The sequence below is a fragment of the Desmodus rotundus genome, chromosome 5, assembly GCF_022682495.2.
Source record: "Desmodus rotundus isolate HL8 chromosome 5, HLdesRot8A.1, whole genome shotgun sequence".
NCBI lineage: Eukaryota > Metazoa > Chordata > Mammalia > Chiroptera > Phyllostomidae > Desmodus > Desmodus rotundus.
In genome coordinates, this window is record NC_071391.1 from 124249627 (window position 1) to 124255626 (window position 6000).

Below are 6000 nucleotides of genomic sequence, written 5' to 3' on the forward strand. Positions count from 1 at the left end.
GGGGCTCCTTGCCTATTCACGAAGACATCCCTTCTGCCTTTTACCCACAGCAGCACCGGCCATCAGCAAGTCATGCGAGAGAGAGAATTTCAGCACCAGAAAATTTTGGTGAGCTAGGTTACCTTCACCTCGGTTGTTCTAATTGTCAATTTCCCCAACTGCAACATGAGAAAACCCGCCTACTCTCCTGGTTGTAGCATGCCTAAATGTGATGATGGGTGTGAAACACCAGGGTCAGTGTAAGGAGGAGTTACAGTCGCTGCGAATATGAACGACGTTAGTTTATTGCCTGGAGTTGGAGGGCCAGAGGGCGGGGACGGAGCAAGCAGTTTCCATCTCCAGGACATGGAAGGAGTGAGCAAGACAGGAGAACAGAGAGATGGGGAAGGGCCGGAGCCAACGCAGCGCAGGGACTGTGGTCGGAGCTGGGCAGGAGACAGACAGCCAGCCTCCAGCAGCACCAGCACGCTCCTCACTCTCCTCCAAGGCTTTGCAGAAAGCAGAGCCCACCCACCCCTGAAGAGGCTACAAAAGCAGTCATTGCTTGCGAAATAAGGGCAAAATCAGGATGGGTTTCAATTTTTAAAAAGTTGTTCTCCCTTGGGCCAAAAGCCAGCAGTTTTCCTTTGTGGAGCCAGGCCTCCATGGTGCTGTGTCCCTGGGACACATTGCTTAAGCTCTCTCAGCTTAAGGAGCCTCAGCTTCCTTACCTGTAATACAGAGTCTGAATAAACACATACCTATCTAAAGTGAAAGTTTGTATGTAAACCATAGTTGTACCATTATCGTTTCTGTCCCTTTCCACCTAGGAGCCTGGAGGACTTGAATGAATGAAAGGGTTCAAGTGTCCCTGCTCTGGCCTTAACGACGGGTGTGCAAGCAAGGGAAGCCTGGAGCCTCTTCAGAGAGGGTACAAACCCAGCGGCTCTCCACCCTGGGTCCCTGGGTCCCTGGGCTGAGTGGGCCCGTTTTTCAATTTAAAGTCCCAGACTCTTGGTGTGAATGTCCTGGACTCATAAGGGACGGATTAAAGAGACTCCAAATCCTGATACCAGGCACTACCACCACCTCCAGCAGGGCTCCCGGGATGAGAGGGGCCTCCTGTCCCTTTACCCAGACCACTCACCGCTCCCTCCTTCCCGGTCCTGTTGAGTCCCCAGGCAGGCCCTGTCGAGTGCTTGACACAGCCGGGGCAGGGCCAGAGTCTGTGGCTCAGTCACCTCTGCTCGACCCTTGGTCATAGTGGGGGTCCCACAGAGTTCTGTGCACAGTCCCACCTCCCTGCCTTTGCTCTCCCTGTCTTTACAGGTCAGCATGCTGTGCATCTCCTCTGGGAGCGGCTCCTCGGCCTCCCCGCTGGCCGGAGAGTGTCCCACCGGAGCTCCTGCAGCTTTCACCGTTCCTGCTACCTGCGCTCAGCGAGCAGGACAAGCCTCAGGGCCTGTCTTTGGCTGTCACACTAGTGGAACGAACTCGTGGGGAGGAGAGGCATGGGCCAGCTCCACAGGTCTGCAGCCAGGCTTCCCTCCTCATTCCCACTCCCAGAGGTATACCAGCTCCTGACAGGGACTGGGGTAGACAGATGGCACCGGAGACCCCACTGGCCCCCTAAAGGAGCATCCGACTCCCAAAGCCTTACAAGAGGCTGCACACAGTCTCACTCCTCCCTGGGCAAACTCAGGGAGGCCCAGACTTTACCAGCACAGCTGGCCGTTAGCTAATGATGGCGTACAAAGCAGCTTTTAGGGATCCTCTGGTTCCTTTTTCCAAGAGTGGGGAAAAGAGAGATGCTCCCTACCACATCTTAAATGATCTGATTATCAGGAAGGCACTCCTTTTAAATTTCTCTCCGTGGTGGTTGGTTTTTTTTTCTCCCCTAAACAGTGCTAATAAAATCTCCAACCCACGTGGCAGCCCCACCGCTCATCAATTGTAGCCACCCTCAGGCTGCACCAGTCTGTTTATATTATAAATAAAGGCTGAAATAAGCTTCTCGCTCAGTGCAGGCTCCCTGGGGGCACAGGGGGCTGGAGTCAGCCCCTCCCTGCTCCCTCCCACCCCAGTTGGGAGAGGGATGGCCCAACAGGGGCTTTGCCTGAAGCCAACTTCTTTGGACTTGAACAAACCACTACAAGGGTCTGCGATCCATCCCCGGAATTCCAGTTTAATTATTTAGGAAGAGTGTTTTTGCTCCCCCCAAACTCTGCAGCTCCCCTGAGCCCTCGGAATCATTGTTCAATGCTTATTACCGCCGCAGGCCCCCCAGGCACAGCGTGGCAGAGACCTCATTTCAATATTTACCACTTAGATCACTTAAGGGCTGTCAGCTTTAATAACATTTTATCAATTGGATACTTATATTATTCACGGCTTCATAAAAATAACAAGACCTGCCTTGGCATTTCAATCATACCAGCGCTAATTTCAGTGACTGCTCAGGGATTTCGTTTTTATTAACATTTAGATGCAACGTGACTGCTTCTCTTCCTGGATGCATAGTGCATGAGGTGGCCACACGGGCGGGCTGCGCAGCGTGGGCTGCACATCTCTGCCCTGGGCATGTGGTCAGGCAGCAACAGGCCAGACTGAGACACCATCCCTAAATAGGCGACTCCTTCATGGTGGCCAGGGTGGCTCAGGCCTCTCCCTGTCAGTGGAAAACTCTCTGCTCCAGGCCTTGACAGCCTGGCCCCCAGCCTAACCTCTGTCCTCCCCAGCTAGGCTGCGGACTCAGGGAACTGTCTCCTGTGCGCAGTCTACTGGGTTCCAGAAGGCAGCATTGTCTTCGGCAGGGATTGGTCTGTCCCCCACCTGCAGGGCCCCTACACAGTCTTCCAGGCTCACCTCCAAGATCACCTCCACCATGAAGCCTCCCCATTTTCCCCAGAGCCTGTAACCCAGTGTGTCTGTGAGTGAATGGCTCTCTGGTCACTTCCAGCACAGATTCCCAAGTGCTGTTTCCCAGGGGCACCAAGTTCTGTCCTTTCCTGAAGCCACCTCCACTCCTCCGGTTTCCCAGAGGGGCGTGGCACACGCCTCCTGCTTTGCCTGCATTTTGCTCTCTGAGAAAAAAGCCTGCAAAGCCTCTCTTGTCTTGAAGGTGTTTGCTGTCTCTGGTAACAGCGGGCAACTCCGGGACTTCTGTTAGTTGTTCATCTTTGGCAGCAACCCTCAAAGATGTCCTTTCTAGAGGAATAACCGCCTCATCCAGGGGCCGCCCCACCTTCAGGAGCTGTTGGCTCCGTGGCTAACTTCCTTTTTGCTGCTCCCAGGCACCCCATCCTTCTCCAGCCCCCTGTGCCCCTAACTTATACTGCTGTGGCTGCCTCTTAACTGGTCTCAACTGCTCCCCACTGTCCCCTCCAACCCATTCTTCTCACAGAGGCTACAATATCACTCTCCTGATGAAAACCCGTTAGTGGGTTTTTGCTGCTCTCAGAACCGAATCCAAGTCTTCCCCTTCGCACGGTCGGTCCCGACTCGGCTCTGCAGCTCATCCACACAACCCTTCCCCGGCTTAGTTCTCTGGCACGTGGGCCTGCCAGAGGCTTCACCCACCAGCCTTTCTCGCTCGGAGCCTGTGATCCCAGCAGCCCTGGAACGCCCTCTCCTCCGCTCCTCCCAGGGCTAACGCCAGTCTCCGCTCTGTGGTCGCCCGACAGGGACCTGCCCGAGGCCCTCTCTAACCTGCTTCCTCCTTCCAGCCCACTGCCCTCCATCTTGGCCCCACTTGCTACCTCCGTGGATCGCCACGTGCAATTTTTAAAACTTCTTTGTCAACGTTTTTGCTCAGTGAACTCAGAGACTGTAACTGGCACAGGGTAGCTGCTCAGTAAAAATGTGTCTAATGAAGGGATGAGTTTTCCATTAGCTTCCTCCCTTTCCGATATGAGAAGCCCCCCACCCCATCCAGCCACCTTCCCTCTCATACCATCTTGAGGACACGGATAAGCAGACAGAGGGAACCAGATTTGTATGAGCCATTTGTGCGACTGGGAAATGCCCAGATACGACTGCCCGGGGTCCATGGCAGGGCGGTTAGGACTCCACGGGCTCTGGAAGTGCCTGTGCCCCTTGTCAGCCGTGTGCCCCAGGCAAGTTCCCTATCTTTCTGTGCCTCCATCTGTCCGCCTGTAATCTGGGGTTAGTGACGCCTACTTCACAGGGTCACTATGAAGATTAAATGAGTTCGTTTATGGACAGTGCTCAGAACAGAGCCTGGCACGTAGTAAGTGCTCCACACAGGTCAACCATTATTATTGTAAGTTCAGAGTGGCCTTCTCCATTTCCCATACGGACAGCTGCTCCCCACCCCCTAAACACACTCTACACTGCCCCCGTGGGTGGCTGTTCTCCTTGCTGTTGAACCCAGGGCGGCCTATTCAGTGAAGCCGACTGGCCTTGGAATGGGGGCGGGATGGAGGTCGATAAATCCTTGCCACAGGCTGACCTGGCGATCTTCGCCCTTGGGGAGACAGGCTTTCTTGCGAGATGTCTTACTCCTGTCTATTACAGGAAGTTACACGCTAGGATCCCCACAGAAGAAGCTGGTTTTGCATTTATTTGTTTGTTTGTTTGCGATGAAGACTTGAGAGAAGTTAATTTCCCACCACGACTCCCACGAAAGGGTTTCCACATCTGCACGACACTTGGGGATAGCCAGTGAGCCTGGACAGACGGGAAGGGGGAGACTGGGGCTGGCTTCCCTGGCCTCCGCGCCTGGGAGATCAGAGCCTGGCCCGGCCTCAGTCCTCCAAACATGTGCAGCCACTCCAGAGCTGCCAGGCTCCATTTGTGCCCCATAAGCTGTACTGATTCTGTCAGTGAATTTGTCTATTGCTTGAAGCTTCTATTTCTATTAAAGGGACGTTAAATGCCTCCCAGGCGGCGGCTCCAGAGTTTCCAGTAGGGCAGAGCCTGCGAGTGCACGCGCGTGAGCGTGTGCGTGTGTGGCGGAGGAGTTAGGTGAAGTAAGACTGTCCCTTCTGACACTGGGTTGCCTGGGTTCTGTCCTCCCCGGTGTGGCCCTGACAGAACCTCCCACTGACGGACACTGTCTTTTGTTACTGACGGAGGTGTCAACCCTTCTCCGATCAACGGCTTAATCAGGTCTGCTGAGACGAAAGAGAGAGTCATTTTTACTCAGGGCGCTAACACTTGTTGGGAGAGACAGTCCTCTCCCCAGCCCCTGCACTGGAGGTATTAACAACCTGGGGGCCAATTCAAATAAAAATTATAAAGCTCATTTCTCCACTCTACAAAAATCACTGGCAAACTCAGATGGACTGAGGTGCCCCATAGGACAGCCTCGTTCATGCCCATATTGCCCAGCACGGATTTTGGCACGCAGTGGGCGCTCGGAAAACATTTGTTGAATTTCGAAAGAGCGGAAAGTCTGTTTGATGGTTTTCCTCTGGAGCAGGAATCACTATGGCATTGTGGTTAGGAGCTGGCTAAGGAGTCAGGCAGATCAGGAATTAAGTCTTAGCAGGCTCACCACTCAGCTGCCCACCCTTGGGCACGTGTGTTAACGTCTCTAAGCCTCAGTTTCAGCTGTAAAATGGGACCATAACACCTAACTTACAGAGCTGTTGGCCTGAAAGCCTGTAGCATAGTGTTCACACCTAGAAGCACCTTTAGCATTGGCTGCTAGGAGCAGAGACGGTGGCAGTAAAGGCGGAGGTGACAAATGAATCCCAGAGCCTGTATTTTGTATAGGAAGGTCTCCGGGAAGACTGTAAGTGATCTTGTTCCACAGACTGTTCAAAAACAAACACAAACTAAGCAAACAACTAGAACAGGAACAGAATCACAGAAATGGAGATCACATGGAGGGTTATCAGTGGGGCTGGGAGGGGGGAGAATGAGGGAAAAGGTACAGGGAATGAGAAGCATAAATGGTAGGTACAAAATAGATAGGGGGAGATTAAGAAAGTATAGGAAATGTAGAAGCCAAAGAACTTATATGTACGACCCACGGGCATGAACTAAGGTCAGGGA